This window comes from Oncorhynchus nerka, linkage group LG19, assembly GCF_034236695.1.
Source record: "Oncorhynchus nerka isolate Pitt River linkage group LG19, Oner_Uvic_2.0, whole genome shotgun sequence".
NCBI lineage: Eukaryota > Metazoa > Chordata > Actinopteri > Salmoniformes > Salmonidae > Oncorhynchus > Oncorhynchus nerka.
In genome coordinates this window covers 13778621-13796565 of record NC_088414.1, presented here as the reverse complement: position 1 = coordinate 13796565, position 17945 = coordinate 13778621, and positions in this window count along the sequence as shown.

Below are 17945 nucleotides of genomic sequence, written 5' to 3'. Positions count from 1 at the left end.
TGCCCAGCATCTTACCGTACACACTTGTCCAGGCTCGGCATCATCAGCACCGTTCAAAGAAGGAAAGCTTTTACTACTTAAACACTTTATTTGGAATTTTCCCTACATATGACAGATGTTCAACTAACAAAATCTTACAATACAAACATTTCCCTTCCTGGTTTGCATGTGAACTATTTTTTTCTACTCTCTTTCAAACAGCATGTTTGGCTCTACCAGAGCCCTTCCCTGGTTGGTATTTCACAAGAATCTTCCCGTAAGTGCATTCTCCACAGTGTGAAGGAGGCGGTGGCCATGTCTGGCCAATGTTACCAGTCTCTGCCAACAATGATGCCATGCTGTCGTGGATGGCCCTTCCAAACCCACAACATTTTTTGGACAGTCTATTTACGAAAACCAAGCAAGGCCAGCTTTAAGAGTCCCCGGGACAGATATCTTTGGCAATGTTTTTAAAGTGGATGTTTTTGAAGGCCGAGCAAGATCAAGAACCACAGCATGGTAGCATGGGAGCTGGCTCAGTCAGGCTCGAGCTGAGAGAGGTCTGAGGGACTTTTCAGGGACAGAAAGCACACACACGCACGCGCACACACACACACACACACACACACACACTGGCTCTCCGCAATCCATTAATCCTGAGCCCACACATATATAGCAGCCATATTGTGTATCTACATAGTTCCTCAGAGATATATGCTAGCCCACAATTTAACTCCTGGCATTTTGACCACTGGAAATCTCTCATTTCCTCTATATTGGTTTCAACATATCCTTATTTATAGCCTAGTATTTACATTTTGATCGAGGGCTAATGTGTCTTATGTAACAGCACTTATGTTTTCAACCACATTTTAAACAACAGTAGTACACTCTTACAAAAAAGGGTTCCAAAAGGCTTCTTCGGCTGTCCCCATAGGAGAACCCTTTTGGGAAACCCACTGTGGAAAGGCTTCTACATGGAACCCTATATATTTCTACTTGGAACCAAAAAGGGTTCTTCAAAGGGTGGGGACTGCCACATAAAGTAAAAAGTACCCTTTTGTGTCCATGCCACAAAAGTACCCTTTTAGGTACTAGATAGCATTCTTTACTAAAAGTGTAGTAGTGTTTTCTGTATGTTAGTGATTGAATGTTGATTTATATATTTAATTTTTATTTCACCTTTATTTGACCAGGTAGGCAAGTTGAGAACAAGTTCTCATTTACAATTGCGACCTGGCCAAGATAAAGCAAAGCAGTTCGACACATACAACAACACATGGAGTAAAACAAAATAAAACAAAATAAGTCTATATACAATGTGAGCAAGTGAGGTGAGATAAGAAAGGTAAAGGCAAAAAAAGGCCATGGCCATTTTTTATGAATTTATTTGCAAATTATGGTGGAAAATAAGTATTTGGTCAATAACAAAAGTTTATCTCAATACTTTGTTATATACCCTTTGTGTCACGAATCCCGTTTCCTGAGTCTGTTTTTTGCCTGTGTTCTGTCCTGGAGTGTTTTTTTCCGGCGTCCTGGAACGCACCCTGTCTGGTTGCCGGGCAATGTAGCCAGTTGGCAGTTTTGATTACCCGCACCTGTATCCCATCAGCTATCTGCACACCTGGTCCTGATCATCATCTCTCCTCTTCATAAGCCCGGACCTGACATCCATTCCCTGCCGGATCGTTAGCCATGAACAGTATGTTGTGCCATAGTATCAGCCTCAAGTTGGATAGAATTTGTTTTGTTGTTTTTTACGTATTGCTTGCCTTAAACTTACCTCCATTTTTTCTGCCTTCAGTTACTCACCCGGATCATTTACCCCATTCCCGCCTGGTCGTCGGAGGATTCCGCTACCCCATTGGATCCACCTATTTACTCCCATCAACTCACCACCGCTGCCCGCTACGCCACCTGGATATATCTACCCATTCACATTCACTTGTAAATAAATACTCACCTTCTTCCTACTCTCCTTGTCCTGGTCTCCTTCTGGGTTCGATTTTGAAAGAACGTGACAGAACGATCCGGCCAAGGATGATCCCAGCGGACCTGGACTCCGTTTGCCATGCCATTACATTTACATTTACATTTAAGTCATTTAGCAGACGCTAAATCCAGAGCGACTTACCCAGTAGGGGAAGACATTGGGACAATACAAGACGGCGCTACAGGAGATAGCGGGTTCAATCCAGAACTATTCTGCTAGCTTGACACAAATCCAGGATCAGCTCAGCTTGCCGGCGATTCATTCACCATCTGTTTCACCCATCTCACCTGCCGTGTCTGGTGCGGTTTCCTTCCGTGAACCCAAGGTACCGACGCCTGATAAATATGAAGGGGATTTGGGAAGATGCCGTTCGTTTCTTATGCAGTGTGGGTTAGTGTTTGATCTGCAGCCCCATTCTTACGCCACTGACAAGGCTAGGATAGCCTTTGTTATTGAACTGCTGCGTGGAAGAGCTCTGGAATGGGCTTCAGCCGTTTGGGAACGACAGGAGACCTGCATGGCTTCATACCAGGAGTTCACGGGAGCGATGAGAAAGCTTTTTGACCATCCAGTCCGAGGTAATGACGCAGCTAAACTTTTGTTCACTCTTCGCCAAGGAGCTCGCAGTGTGGCAGACTTTATGATCGAGTTCAGGACATTGTCTGTGGAGAGTGGTTGGAATGAGGAGTCACTACATGCAGCTTTTTACCAGGGGTTGTCGGAGCAACTCAAGGACGAGCTGATATCCTATCCAGAGCCTAGTGACCTAGACAGCTAGGTCACTTTATCTATTCGGGTAGATAATAGAGTCCGAGAGAGAAGGAGGGAGAAGCAGTGGGGCCCATCCAATCAATCAGCAACTCGGTTACCATTCGGTTCAGGAAGTGAACCAGAACGTATTGATCGTTATTCCCCACACGGGATTAGTGGAGGGGTCTTGCCACCAGATCCTGAACAAATGCAAGTGGGGCGACACGGGCTAACTAAGGAGGAGCGCCAACGTAGACGTGAGACCAACAGCTGTCTCTACTGTGGTAGCTCGGGACATTACATCTCCGCTTGTCCACAGCGCCCGTTAAACTGCCAGGCTCGCTAGTTTTGGGAGGAATTTTAGCGAGCCAGTTTCAACCTCTCAAAGATCCTGTCAGACCCCGTTTTCCTGCGACCCTTATGAATAAGGATCAGAGCTTAGAGATGAACGCTTTTATCGATTCAGGTGCCGATGGCAGCTTTATTGATGCCGACTTGGTGGAACAGCTGGGGCTTTCCAAGGAGCAATTGCCGGAAGCCATTGAAGCAACCACTCTGAACGGCAGTAGTCTGGCACGGATCACTATGAGGACTGAACCGGTTAAGATGTTGTTGTCGGGGAATCATTCAGAGTTTATCTCCTTCTTCATTCTGTCCTCGCCCCATGTTCCTCTGGTTCTTGGTTACCCCTGGCTGAAGGAACACAATCCCTCGTTTGATTGGGTGACGGGTAAGGTAACTAGTTGGAGCATTGATTGTCATGCTAACTGCCTTGGGACTGCCTGTTCTCCTGCCGTTTCCAGTCAGGTCAGTGACTCTGCTCCTCCTGATTTGTCCCTGGTTCCAGAAACATATCACGAGTTGGGTGAAGTATTCAGTAAACAGAAGGCTCTGTCCCTTCCTCCCCACCGACCTTATGACTGTGCAATTAATCTGTTTCCTGGAGCTGCCTTTACCAAGGGACGGTTATACAGTATCTCTCGACCTGAACGTGAGGCCTTGGAGACCTACATCAAGGAGTCTCTAGCTGCAGGTCTCATTCGGCCCTCGTCATCACCTCTGGGAGCAGGATTTTTTTTTTGTGAGCAAGAAGGATGGCTCTCTTCGACCGTGTATTGATTATCGGGGTTTGAATGATATTACGGTCAAGAACAAGTATCCCCTGCCCTTGATGAGCTCGGCTTTTGATTCTTTACAGGGTGCTACGGTTTTTACGAAGCTTGATTTACGTAATGCTTATCATTTGGTTCGGATCAAAGAGGGGGACGAGTGGTTGACTGGGTTCAATACTCCGATGGGACATTTCGAGTACCAGGTGATGCCGTTTGGACTGACCAACGCTCCTGCTGTGTTCCAAAGTATGGTGAATGACGTTCTGAGAGATATGATTGGTATTTTTGTGTTCGTTTACCTGGATGATATCCTCATCTTCTTGAAGGAGCTTTCTAGCCACGTTCAGCATGTCAAGCAGGTCCTGCAGCGGTTGTTGGAGAACAGTCTGTTCGTGAAGGCTGAGAAGTGTGATTTTCACGCCCACACGACGTCCTTCCTCGGGTACACCATCTCCAGGGGAGAGATCAAGATGGACCAAGAGAAGGTTCGGGATTGGGTCCAGCCCGGTACGAGATTGCAGCTCCAGAGATTCCTGGGGTTTGCAAATTTTTATCGGAGGTTTATCCGTGATTACAGCCGGGTGGCCGCCCCTTTAACTGTACTGACGTCTTGCACCAGAAAGTTATGTTGGTCTCCTGAGGCAGACCGAGCATTTCTAGATTTGAAGAGCCGATTCACCAACGCCCCGATTCTCTCTCAACCTGACACTTCCCGTCAGTTCGTTGTGGAGGTGGATGCGTCTGATGTGGGGGTGGGCGCCATCCTGTCCCAGCGTAGCTCCACTGACGGTAAACTCCATCCCTGCGCCTTCTACTCTTGTCGTCTTTCTCCAGCTGAGAGAAACTACGATGTGGGTAACCGGGAGCTTCTCGCTGTGAAGCTTGCCATGGAGGAATGGCGTCACTGGTTGGAGGGAGCGGAGCAACCGTTTGTGGTCTGGACTGACCACAAGAATCTGGCTTACGTGCAATCGGCTAAACGTCTCAACTCCCGTCAGGCCCGGTGGGCTTTGTTTTTTGGACGCTTCAATTTTTTCCTGACGTTCCGACCTGGGTCGAAGAACGGGAAGGCGGACGCCCTGTCCCGGAAGTTCTCCAAGACGGAGGAGAGTGGGGCCAAGACTGAGACTATTCTTCCCCAGAACATGGTCGTGGGAGCCATTACATGGAGGATTGAGGAGGAGGTGATGGCGGCTCTTCGGACACAGCCCGGGCCCGGTAACGGTCCACCCGGTCGGTTGTTCGTGCCTGAGTCGGTTCGTTCTGCTGTCCTTCAGTGGTCCCACGCCAGCAAGATAGCTTGTCACCCTGGTGTTGCTCGGACTAGGGCGCCACTGCGCAGACGATTTTGGTGGCCTGCCATGGGAGAAGATACCCGGAGGTTTGTTGCCGCTTGTCCTGTTTGTGCACAGAATAAGAGTACCAATCGGGCCAGCTCTGGGCTTCTTCACCCCCTACCTATTCCTCGGCGACCTTGGTCGCATCTGGCCCTGGATTTTGTCACGGGGTTGCCCTCTTCTGTTGGTAACACGGTTATTCTGACCATTGTGGATAGATTCAGCAAGTTTGCCCACTTTGTTCCCCTCTCCAAGCTGCCTTCTGCCACTGAGACGTCCGAGATCCTGGTTAGGCAGGTGTTCAGGGTCCACGGGTTGCCCTGTGACATTGTTTCTGACCGTGGTCCTCAGTTTACCTCTGCTGTCTGGAAATCCTTCTGTTTGGCCATTGGAGCTACAGTCAGTCTCACATCTGGATTTCACCCCCAATCTAATGGTCAGGCGGAGAGAGCCAACCAGAAGATGGAGTCCACGCTGCGCTGTCTTGTTTCCTCTGATCCCACCTCTTGGTCCTCTCAATTACCCTGGGTTGAGTATGCTCATAATACTCTCCCTTCATCTGCCACTGGGATGTCTCCCTTCCAGTGCCTGTACGGTTATCAACCTCCCTTGTTTCCTTCTCAGGAGCGGGATCTCTCGGTTCCTTCTGTCCAGACCCACATTCGTCGTTGCCACCGCACCTGGCATCGGGCCAGGAAGGCCCTCCTTAAGGTTTCTGACCGGTATCAGATCCAGGCGAATCGTCGCCGTATTCCTGCTCCCGCTTATACCGTCGGAGATAGGGTTTGGTTGGCTACACGGGATCTTCCTCTACGGACTGAGTCGAGGAAACTGTCACCGAAGTTCATTGGTCCGTTTGTAGTGGAGAAGATCATTAATCCTGTTGTGGTCCGACTCAAGTTGCCTGCTACACTAAGAGTACATCCCACCTTTCATGTCTCCTGCATCAAGCCGGTTCTCCTCAGTCCTCTGTTGCCCCCTCCTCCTCGTCCTCCTCCTCCTCGGATGATCGGAGGTGGTCCTGTCTACACGGTGCGCCGCATCATGGACTCCAGACGGCGGGGTCGAGGGTTCCAGTATTTAGTGGATTGGGAAGGATATGGTCCAGAGGAGAGGAGTTGGATTGCTCGGCGTCAGATCCTTGACGATGACCTGCTTCGTGACTTTTACCGCCTCCACCCTGGCGCTCCGGGTAGTCCGCCCGGTGGCGTTCGTCGGAGGGGGGGTACTGTCACGAATCCCGTTTCCTGAGTCTGTTTTTTGCCTGTGTTCTGTCCTGGAGTGTTTTTTCCGGCGTCCTGGAACGCACCCTGTCTGGTTGCCGGGCAATGTAGCCAGTTGGGAGTTCTGATTACCCGCACCTGTATCCCATCAGCTATCTGCACACCTGGTCCTGATCATCATCTCTCCTCTTCATAAGCCCGGACCTGACATCCATTCCCTGCCGGATCGTTAGCCATGAACAGTATGTTGTGCCATAGTATCAGCCTCAAGTTGGATAGAATTTGTTTTGTTGTTTTTTACGTATTGCTTGCCTTAAACTTACCTCCGTTTGTTCTGTCTTCAGTTACTCACCCGGATCATTTACCCCATTCCCGCCTGGTCGTCGGAGGATTCCGCTACCCCATTGGATCCACCTATTTACTCCCATCAACTCACCACCGCTGCCCGCTACGCCACCTGAATATATCCTCCCATTCACATTCACTTGTAAATAAATACTCACCTTCTTCCTACTCTCCTTGTCCTGGTCTGCTTCTGGGCTCGATTTTGAAAGAACGTGACACTTTGTTGGCAATGACAGAGGTCAAACGTTTTCACACACTGTTGCTGGTATTTTGGCCCATTCCTCCATGCAGATATCCTCTAGAGCAGTGATGTTTTGGGGCTGTTGCTGGGCAACACGGACTTTCAACTCCCTCCAAAGATTTTCTATGGGGTTGAGATCTGGAGACTGGCTAGGCCACTCCAGGACCTTGAAATGCTTCTTACGAAGCCACTCCTTCGTTGCCTGGGGCTGTGTGTTTGGGATCATTGTCATGCTGAAAGACCCAGCCACGTTTCATCTTCAATGCCCTTGCTGATGGAGGGAGGTTTTCACTCAAAATCTCACGATACATGGCCCCATTCATTCTTTCCTTTACACGGATCAGTCGTCCTGGTCCCTTTGCAGAAAAACAGCCCCAAAGCATGATGTTTCCACCCCCATGCTTCACAGTAGGTATGGTGTTCTTTGGATGCAACTCAGCATTCTTTGTCCTCAACACGACGAGTTGAGTTTTTACCAAAAAGTTCTATTTTGGTTTCATCTGACCATATGACATTCTCCCAATCTTCTTCTGGATCATCCAAATGCTCTCTAGCAAACTTCAGACGGGCCTGGACATGTACTGGCTTAAGCAGGGGGACACGTCTGGCACTGCAGGATTTGAGTCCCTGGCAGCGTAGTGTGTTACTGATGGTAGGCTTTGTTACTTTGGTCCCAGCTCTCTGCAGGTCATTCACTAGGTCCCCCCGTGTGGTTCTGGGATTTTTGCTCACCGTTCTTGTGATCATTTTGACCCCACTGGGTGAGATCTTGCGTGGAGCCCCAGATCGAGGGGGATTATCAGTGGTCTTGTATGTCTTCCATTTCCTAATAATTGCTCCCACAGTTGATTTCTTCAAACCAAGCTGCTTACCTATTTGCAGATTCAGTCTTCCCAGCCTGGTGCAGGTCTACAATTTTGTTTCTGGTGTCCTTTGACAGCTCTTTGGTCTTGGCCATAGTGGAGTTTAGAGTGTGACTGTTTGAGGTTATGGACAGGTGTCTTTTATACTGATAACAAGTTCAAACAGGTGCCATTAATACAGGTAATGAGTGGAGGACCGAGGTGCCTCTTGAAGAAGAAGTTACAGGTCTGTGAGAGCCAAAAATCTTGCTTGTTTGTAGGTGACCAAATACTTATTTTCCACCATAATTTGCAAACAAATTCATAAAACATCCTACAATGTGATTTTCTGGATTTTTTTTCTCGGATTTTGTCTGTCATAGTTGAAGTGTACCTATGATGAAAATTACAGGCCTCTATCATCTTTTTAAGTGGGAGAACTTGCACAATTGGTAGGTGACTAAATACTTTTTTGCCCCACTGTAAGTGTTTCCAGTTTCAGAGATTTTCGTAGTTCGTTCCAGTCATTGGCAGCAGAGAACTGGAAGGAGAGGCGGCCAAAGGAAGAATTGGTTTTGGGGGTGTCCAGAGAGATATACCTGCTGGAGTGCGTGCTACAGGTGGGTACTGCTATGGTACCAGCGAGCTGAGATAAGGGGGAACTTTACCTAGCAGGGTCTTGTAGATGACCTAGAGCCAGTGGGTTTGGGTAGTATATGGGGCTTTGGTGACAAAACGGATGGCACTGTGATAGACTGCATCCAATTTATTGAGTAGAGTATTGGAGGCTATTTTGTAAATGACATCGCCGAAGTCGAGGATCGGTAGGATGGTCAGATTTACAAGGGTATGTTTGGTAGCATGAGTGAAGGATGCTTTGTGTGAAATAGGAAGCCAATTCTAGATTTAATTTTGGATTGGAGATGTTTGATGTGAGTCTGGAAGGAAAGTTTACAGTCTAACCAGACACCTAGGTATTTGTAGTTGTCCACATATTCTAAGTCAGAGCCGTCCAGAGTAGTGATGTTGGACAGGCGGGCAGGTGCTGGCAGAGATCGGTTGAAGAGCATGCATTTAGTTTTACTTGTATTTAAGAGCAATTGTAGGCCAAGGAAGGAGAGTTGTATGGCATTGAAGCTTGCCTGGAGGGTTGTTAACACACTGTCCAAAGAAGGGCCAGAAGTATACAGACTGGTGTCGTCTGCGTAGAGGTGGATCAGAGACTCACCAGCAGCAAGAGTGACATCATTGATGTATACAGAGAAGAGAGTCGGTCCAAGAATTGAACCCTGTGGCACCCCCATAGAGACTGCCAGAGGGCAGGACAACAGACCCTCCGATTTGACACACTGAACTCTATCAGGGAAGTAGTTGGTGAACCAGGCGAGGTAATCATTTGAGAAACCAAGGCTGTCGAGTCTGCCGATGAGGATGTGTTGATTGACAGAGTCGAAAGCCTTGTCCAAATCAATGAATACGGCTGCACAGTATTGTTTCTTATTGATGGCGGTTAAGATATCGTGCACAAATAGTGTCCATATTTGCATTTTGTACAGTTGTGCATCCCTGTTGTCTTAATAATATTAGCAGAAACAGTGACAACACCAAAAGGCTCCCTAGTGGCGCAGCGGTCTAAGGCACTGAATATCAGTGCTAAAAGCATCACTACAGACCCTGGTCTGATACTTGGTTAGATCCCAGGCTGTATCACAACCGGCTGTGATCGGGAGTCCCATAGGGTGGCGCACAATTGGCCCAGTGTAATCAACGTTAGGGGAGGATTTGGCATTGGTATTTCATCATTGTAAATAAGAATTTGTTCTGACTTGCCTAGTAAAATAAAGGTTACATTTTTTTGGAAGTTGGAACAAACAGACTTCTGAATTCCGGAACCTCTTAGATTCTGATACGATTTCAGAGAAAGTGTTTGACTGGCCTGAAACAAAGCCTTGTAAAATAAGGCATAGGGGAAAAAGGGCTTACACCATCTATTACCAAACACTCCTCTTTCACTGCCATTTAGAAAGACTGATAAGCGGTTATTGAAGATTGAAAACAGGTTTGGCCTATTGTTTAAACTCACTAATGGTAAAGTATGCTGATCTCATGGTTCTGAAGAGAGCGGTTGAAAGCCAACAGTTGATAGAGTGGCAAATAAATACATTTCAGGAGATTGGTATGATTCGATACTTGAGAAGTGGCAGCAAGGAGCTACGCCAGACAGCTGTCCAGCGACAGGAAAATGTTAGGGCATTTCAAAAGGCATAGGGCCACCAACAAATTTAGAAAACTGGAGTCAGCTGTAGGCCGTAGAAGAAACACACACACGCATGTGCAAGCACACACACAAACACAGGGGCACACAGGGGTACTCCTATCCTCTCAATATAACGTGGACAAAGCACAACAAAGTCTCCCTCGGGCTAGGGTGGAATTTGTTGACTACTGGGGAATACCATAAATAATTATATAGATCCAAAAAAAAGAACAACACATTTTGAAGTTCTTGTGCCACAGCAGTTGTTGTAGTATTCCTAGGGACATTATAGTCTTAATTTCTCCTGGATACTCCATCCCTGCCCTGTAGCCCTGTAGCCCTCTAGGTCAGAGCTCCCAATGTGCGTCATGTAAACGCCTGGACCACAAGGTCAGCAGGGGAGACCTGGGTGTCAGCCCTGCATCCCTGACGACTTCCAGGGTGGGGGTCATACAAAGTGCTCTGTTGTTCCGTTATACGTTCCCACAGAAACTTGAGCCCTGAAATACAGAAAGAGCGGTTCCGAGTTTTTTATGCTTTGACGTTCTTAATCTTCACATGACTATGGCAATACAGATCTACCGTTTCGCTGATTGCTGGTACTGGATGGTCAAACGGTTGGTCCTTAAATCCCGCTAAGGTTGATGTCTGCGGAAATCGAATTAGCATAATAAAAAATCCTTTAAAAAAAAAATCTGTCAGTTTAAGCTAGATATATCTGTTTTTTTTGCTTTGGATGCATCTCAATCCACCGCATCCGTCTATGTCACACTTCTGCATCTGCGGTGCAGGTGACAGAGCGAGAGTGGTGTTTGTCAGACCATGAGATATCCCGAACATCGGTCTTCTCATAAAGTTGTATGTAATGTCCGAACGGTTTGGCCCACAAACTATTATGCAGTGGTGTAAAGTACTTAAAGTACTACTTATTAAGTCATTTTGTGGGGTATCGGTACTATTTACTATTACTTTACTATTTATATTTTTAACTACATTTTACTTTTACTTCACTACAATCCTAAAGAAAATGATGTACTTTTTACTCCATACATTTTCCCTGACACCCAAAAGTAATTTGTGAATGCTTAGCAGGACAGGAAAATGGTCCAATTCACACACTTACCAAGAGAACAAAGCAGGACAGGAAAATGGTCCAATTCACACACTTATCAAGAGAACATCCCTGGTCATCCCTACTGCCTCTGATTTGGCGAACTCACTGAACACACGTGCATCGTTTGTAAATGATGTCTGAAGGTTGGAGTGTGCCCCTGGCTGTCCTTAAAAATAAGGGATCAAATACCTGTAAAATGTTTCCTGATCTTACTTATATATCAAGGGGTCTTAAAATTCTAAATCAAATAGCTAAAACATCCATGGTATGACCTTCTTAAAACAATTCCATATAGCTTAGAACTCCCCCGGCTTAGACAGGTTTATGGGTTAATCAAGTTATATCACACGTGAACCCATAAGGTATATGGATAATGTGAACCCACAGCATATGATATAGATCAATATATACTCTATGGCTGATCCATCTGTGCAGTTGAACTACATGCGGTCATTGGATGCATGAGACTCAATGGCACCAAAGACAAAAATGGATTCCCAAATGACAATGGAAATACACTCAGAGGGAGTTTTACCTCTCTCGTCAATCCACTTTCAGTTTCTGTTATCCATTTAGCAGATGTCCATGGCTTTAGCTTGCTCCCAATATTGAAACGAACGTTCGTGATTTGTTGGATGAGGTCAGACGTTTACCATTTATCTATTTCTCATTTGCAAACACAGCGACTTTGTGACCCAAATGTAATCTTAGACTGTCTGTGTACCCTCAGAGGACTTGTAATATTTCATTAATTGTGATATCTAATCGGAATTCCAGTCACAAGTCCACAGAGGGCATGGGAGGTTAGAGAGTGGGAGATTCCAGGAAAACTTACTGGGCTGGAGAGAAAGCTGGAACAAAGCCACTACAGTATCTGTGATAGATCTCATCTGGCCATGAGGAAGCAACCACATGAACAGCAATTTTCTAAAGACGGATGAGTGAGCAATCTGTAGTAGAGAGTATTGGATTGGTTGATGAAGTGTGATATTCAACTATGTGGCTGTGAATATGATACATGATATGTCAGTATCTTTCCCCTCTCTCTCTCCTCATGCATGCCCTTGTCATCATCTGTACTCAACAGTCAATTGGAGTCAAGTAGCTATGTTCAGATGCTGTAAGACTTTACTGGAAAACAGTTGTTTTTTCCATGTATTCCCACATAGTTACTCAGCAAATTGGGAACATCCCCAGAATATAAGTTAAGATTCTCATTCATTGGAATGTTCTCCTAATATTCACTAAAATGTTCCCAGCAAACCAAAATTGGTTTTGTTAAGGTTCCCAGAACATTCGTTAGGTTGCGGCAAATTTTCTCATAACACAAAATCTGTCCAGCCGTTTTGATGATTATACGTTTGTTTAAAACATCCCAGAACACATTTTGTCAGTTCTTTAAATGTTCCTAAAATGTTTCTTTAGGTTGTGGGAACATTGTGGGAATATGACAACAGAACGCAAAACACTAAAACTGTCTAGTTGTGCTGACATTGAGATAATGTTTGTATCAGGGTGCACAAAACATTCCTTTGATGTTGCAATAATGTCAACAGAACAGCCTTTCTGAGTTCTTTAAAGGTTCCCAGACAATTTCATTCGTTTGTGAGAACAGTGTGGGTACATTAAAATAAATAAGTTCCCAAAGCACAAAATATGCTCAGTTGTGATGACATTCTTTGTTCGGTTGCACAGGACATTCCCTTATGGTTGTAATAATGCTGGCACAACACTTGGTGTACATTCTTTAAAGGTTCCCAGAGCATTTAATTAAGTTATGGGAATTGTCTGGGATGTTGCAAGAATATTCGTGTGATATTAACATATTGTACTTGAGGTTGCAAAGAACATTCCCTCAAAGTTGCACAATGTTCAACCATTTCTGACATTCACAGCATATTTATTTTAGGTATAACATAATATTCAAACCTTTCCTCCTCAGGAGACTGAAAAGATTTTGCATGGGTCCCCAGATCCTCAAAAAGTTCTACAGCTGCACCATCGAGAGCATCCTGACTGGTTGCATCACTGCCTGGTACAGCAACTGCTCTGGCATCTGACCGTAAGGTGCTACAGAGGGTAGTGCATATGGCCCAGTACATCACTGTGGCCAAGCTTCCTGCAATCCAGGACCTATATAATAGGCGGTGTCAGAGGAAATCCCATAAAATTGTCAGAGATTCCAGTCACCCAAGTCATAGACTGTTCTCTCTGCTACCGCACGGCAAGCGGTACTGGACCGCCAAGTCTAAGACCAAAAGGCTCCTTAACAGCTTCTTCCCCCAAGCCATAAGACTGCTGAACAATTCATCCACCGGACTATTACATTGACCTCCCTCCCATTTGTTTTGTACACAGCTGCCACTCGCTGTTTATTATCTATTCATAGTCACTTCACCCCTACCTACATGTACAAATGACCTCTAATATGTACCCCCGCATACTGACTCGGTAAAGGTACCCCCTGTATATAGTCTCATTATTGTTATGTTAGTGTTACTTTTTTTTATTTTTTACTTTTGTTTATTCGGTAAATATTTTCTTAACACTTCTTGAACTGCACTGTTGGTTAAGGGCTTGTAAGCATTTCACAGTAAGGTCTACCCTTGTTGTAGTCGGCGCATGTAACACATACATTTTGATTTGATGTTCACACAATATACATTTGACCTTGACTTGGAGGTGTTATGTTATAGTTAGATTTTACATGATATTTCCACAACATTCTCAGCATGCACATTTCTAGTTCCTTAAAGCATACGGAAGCAGATTGGAAAACATCCCCATTATGTTTCTCTACAGATTTAATGGCAATTCACATTTGAGGATTGTATTCTAGGCCCACTTGTCATGGAAGTTTGAATGAATAATGAGAAGAGACAAGGTCAATCCCCAATCAGGTGATTATTCATAACGTATTAATAAGGAAAGCAATAATGATGGCTGGTTCGAGCCATGAGAGAAAGAATGCAAACACCTTTAATACAAAGATACACCCCCTTAGCCTACACAACAAACAACAGATGTGTGGAATGGGTCACAAGGTTTGGATTCGTATGAAAGAAAGTCATAATTCACAGCAGACAGTATCTGCTGTAAAGACTGTTCTCGTTGTGTGGAAATCAGGGCCTGGCCCCTAAAAAAAGGTTCCCCTCATCATTATCCATACCCGAGCCATCTCCACCCTGGTACCTCCCAGGACACAAACACCAACTCATTCTATGGAATGTGAGCTCCAAGAGAGGACAAGACCACCATAAATCAGTTGCTAGAGTTAAATCTCAGAAGCTCCTCTCAGTTCACACAGAACAAACAACCATTCAATGAAATAACAGTATTATAACATAATCTTGTAATTTCTCTACGATGCACTACAAGGTCATATAGAAACACATGGCATTTCATTTTAACAGCACTTAATCATAGAAACATAACCATATTGTTTACACTTCTTATGTTATCTAACTTTAGGATGATTCACTAAAGTGTTCCCAGCAAACCAAAATTGGTTGCGACAAATGTTTTCAGAACACAAAAGCTGTCCAGGCGTGCTGATGATTATACAATGTTTGTATAAAACATTTGCCAGTCCTCTTCTGGCATTGCCGGGTGTAGATTATAAGAGTACATTAAGGCCAGATTGTTTTTCAAAATGTTCAAACTTTCATAGATGATCAGCAGTCAAATAATAATCACAGTGGTAGTAGAGGGTGCAACAGGTTAGCAGCACGTCAGGAGTAAATGTCAGTTGGCTTTTCATAGCCGAGCATTCAGAGGTAGAGAGAGGTAGAGAGAGGTAGAGAGAGAGAGAGAGACCAACTTACTAACCTGAGACAAGGCTGAGTATAGCCCCCGAAGATCTGCTCCACCACATGAGCCCGAGGGGGCGCAAGACCCGAACAGGAAGATCATGTCAGTGACTCAACCCACCCAAATCGAGTAAAGTGAAAAAAGCTTGGCACGACATGACGCACCTCGCCTTGGGATGGCATGGAAAAGCTCTAGTAAGCCAGTGACTCAACCCCTGTAATAGGGTTAGAGGCAGAGAATCACCGTGTAGAGAGGGGAGCTGGCCAGGCAGAGCCAGCAAGAGCAGCAAGAGCGGTTGGTCAGTCCAGTGCCTGCCGTTCACTTTCGCACCCCTGGGCCAGACTTACACTCAATCATAGGACCTACTGAAGAGATGACATTCAGTAAAGACTTAAAGGTTGAGACTGAGTCTGCGTCTCTCACAGGGATAGGCAGATCATTCCATAAAAATTGAGCTCCATAGGAGAAAGCCCTGCCGGCAGCTGTTTGCTTAGAAATTCTAGGGACAATAAGGAGGCCTGCGTCTAGTGACCGTAGAGTACGCGTAGGTGCACTATATGGACAAATGAGTGGATTCAGCTATTTCACCCACACCCATTGCTGACAGGTGAATAACATCGAGCACACAGCCTTGCAATCGCAATAGAAAAACATTGGTAGTAGAATGGTGCATACTGAAGAGTTCAGTGACTTTCAACGTGGCACCGTCATAGGATGCCACCTTTCCAACAAGTCAGTTTGTTATTGTGTGAAGTGGAAACGTCTCGGAGCAACAACGGCTAAGCTGCGAAGTGGTAGGCCAAACAAGCTCACAGAATGGGACTGCCGAGTGCTAAAGCGCGTATCGAGTAAAAATCGTCTGTCTTCAGCTGCAACACTCACTACTGAGTTCCAAACTGCCTCTGGAAGCAACGTTAGCTAAATAACTGCTTGTCGGGACCTTCATAAAATGGGTGTCCATGGCCGAGCAGCCGCACAGAAGCCGAAGATCACCATGCACAATGCCAAGTGTTGGCTGGAGTGGTGTAACGCTCGCCGCCGTTGGACTCTGGAGAAGTGCAAACGCATTCTCTGGAGAATCGCGCTTTACCATCTGGCAGTCTGACGGACTAATCTGGGTTTTTAATTTTTTACAATTTTTATTTCACCTTTATTTAACCAGGTAGGCTAGTTGAGAACAAGTTCTCATTTGCAACTGCGACCTGGCCAAGATAAAGCGTAGCAATTCGACACATACAACAACACAGAGTTACACATGGAATAAACAAAACATACAGTCAATAATACAGTAGAACAAAAGAAAACAAAAAAGTCTATACACAGTGAGTGCAAATGAGGTACGTTTACGGAAATAAATAGGCCATGGTGGCGAAGTAATTACAATATAGCAATTGGAATGGTAGATCGGCAGAAGATGAATGTGCAGGTAGAGATACTGGGGTGCAGAGGAGCAAAATAAATAAATACCAGTATGGGGATGAGGTAGGTAGATAGACTGTTTACAGATGGGCTATGTACAGGTGCAGTGATTTTAAGCTGCTCTGACAGCTGCTGCTTAAAGCTAGTGAGGGAGATGTGAGTCTCCAGCTTCAGAGATTTTTGCAATTCGTTCCAGTCATGGGCAGCAGAGAACTGGAAGGAAAGACGACCAAAGGAGGAATTGGCTTTGGGGGTGACCAGTGAGATATACCTGCTGGAGCGCGTGCTACAAGTGGGTGCTGCTATGGTGACCAGTGAGCTGAGATAAGGCGGGGCTTTACCTAGCAGAGACTTGTAGATAACCTGTAGCCAGTGGGTTTGGCGACGAGTATGAAGCGAAGGCCAACCAACGAGAGCGTACAGGTCGCAATGGTGGGTAGAGTATGGGTCTTTGGTGACAAAATGGATGACACTGTGATAGACTGCATCCAGTTTGTTGAGTAGAGTGTCGGAGGCTATTTTATAGATGACATCACCGAAGTCGAGGATCGGTAGGATGGTCAGTTTTACGAGGGTATGTTTGGCAGCATGAGTGAAGGAAGCCGATTCTAGATTTAATTTTGGATTGGAGATGCTTAATGTGAGTCTAGAAGGAGAGTTTACAGTCTAACCAGACACCCAGGTATTTGTAGTTGCCCACGTATTCTAAGTCAGAGCCGTCCAGAGTGGTGATGCTGGACAGGCGAGCAGGTGTGGGCAGTGATCGATTGAATAGCATGCATGAGTTTTACTTGCATTTAAGAGCAGTTGGAGGCCACGGTAGGAGAGTTGTATGGCATTGAAGCTCGTCTGGAGGTTAGTTAACACAGTGTCCAAGGAGGGGCCAGAAGTATACAGAATAGTGTCATCTGTGTAGAGGTGGATCAGAGAATCACCAGCAGCAAGAACAACATCATTGATGGAAACAGAAAAGAAAGTCGGCCTCAGAATTGAACCTTGTGGCACACCCATAGAGACTGTCAGAGGTCCGGACAACAGGCCCTCCGATTTGACACACTGAACTCTATCAGAGAAGTAGTTGGTATACCAGGCGAGGCAATCATTTGAGAAACCAAGGCTGTCGAGTCTGCCAATAAGAATGTTGTGATTGACAGAGTCGAAAGCCTTGGCCAGGTCGATGAATACGGCTTCACAGTAATGTCTCTTATCGATGGTGGTTATGATGTCATTTAGAACCTTGAGCGTGGCCGAGGTGCACCCATGACCAGCTCTGAAACCAAATTGCATAGCGGAGAATGTATGGGGGATTCGAAATGGTCAGTAATCTTTTTGTTAACTTGTTAACTTTCGAAGATCTTAGAAAGACAGGGTAGGATAGATATAGGTCTGTAGCAGTTTGGGTCTAGAGTGTCACCCCCTTTGAAGAGGGGGATGACCGCGGCAGCTTTCCAATCTTTGGGAATCTCAGACAATACGAAAGAGAGGTTAAACAGGCTAGTAATAGGGGTTGCAACAATTTCGGC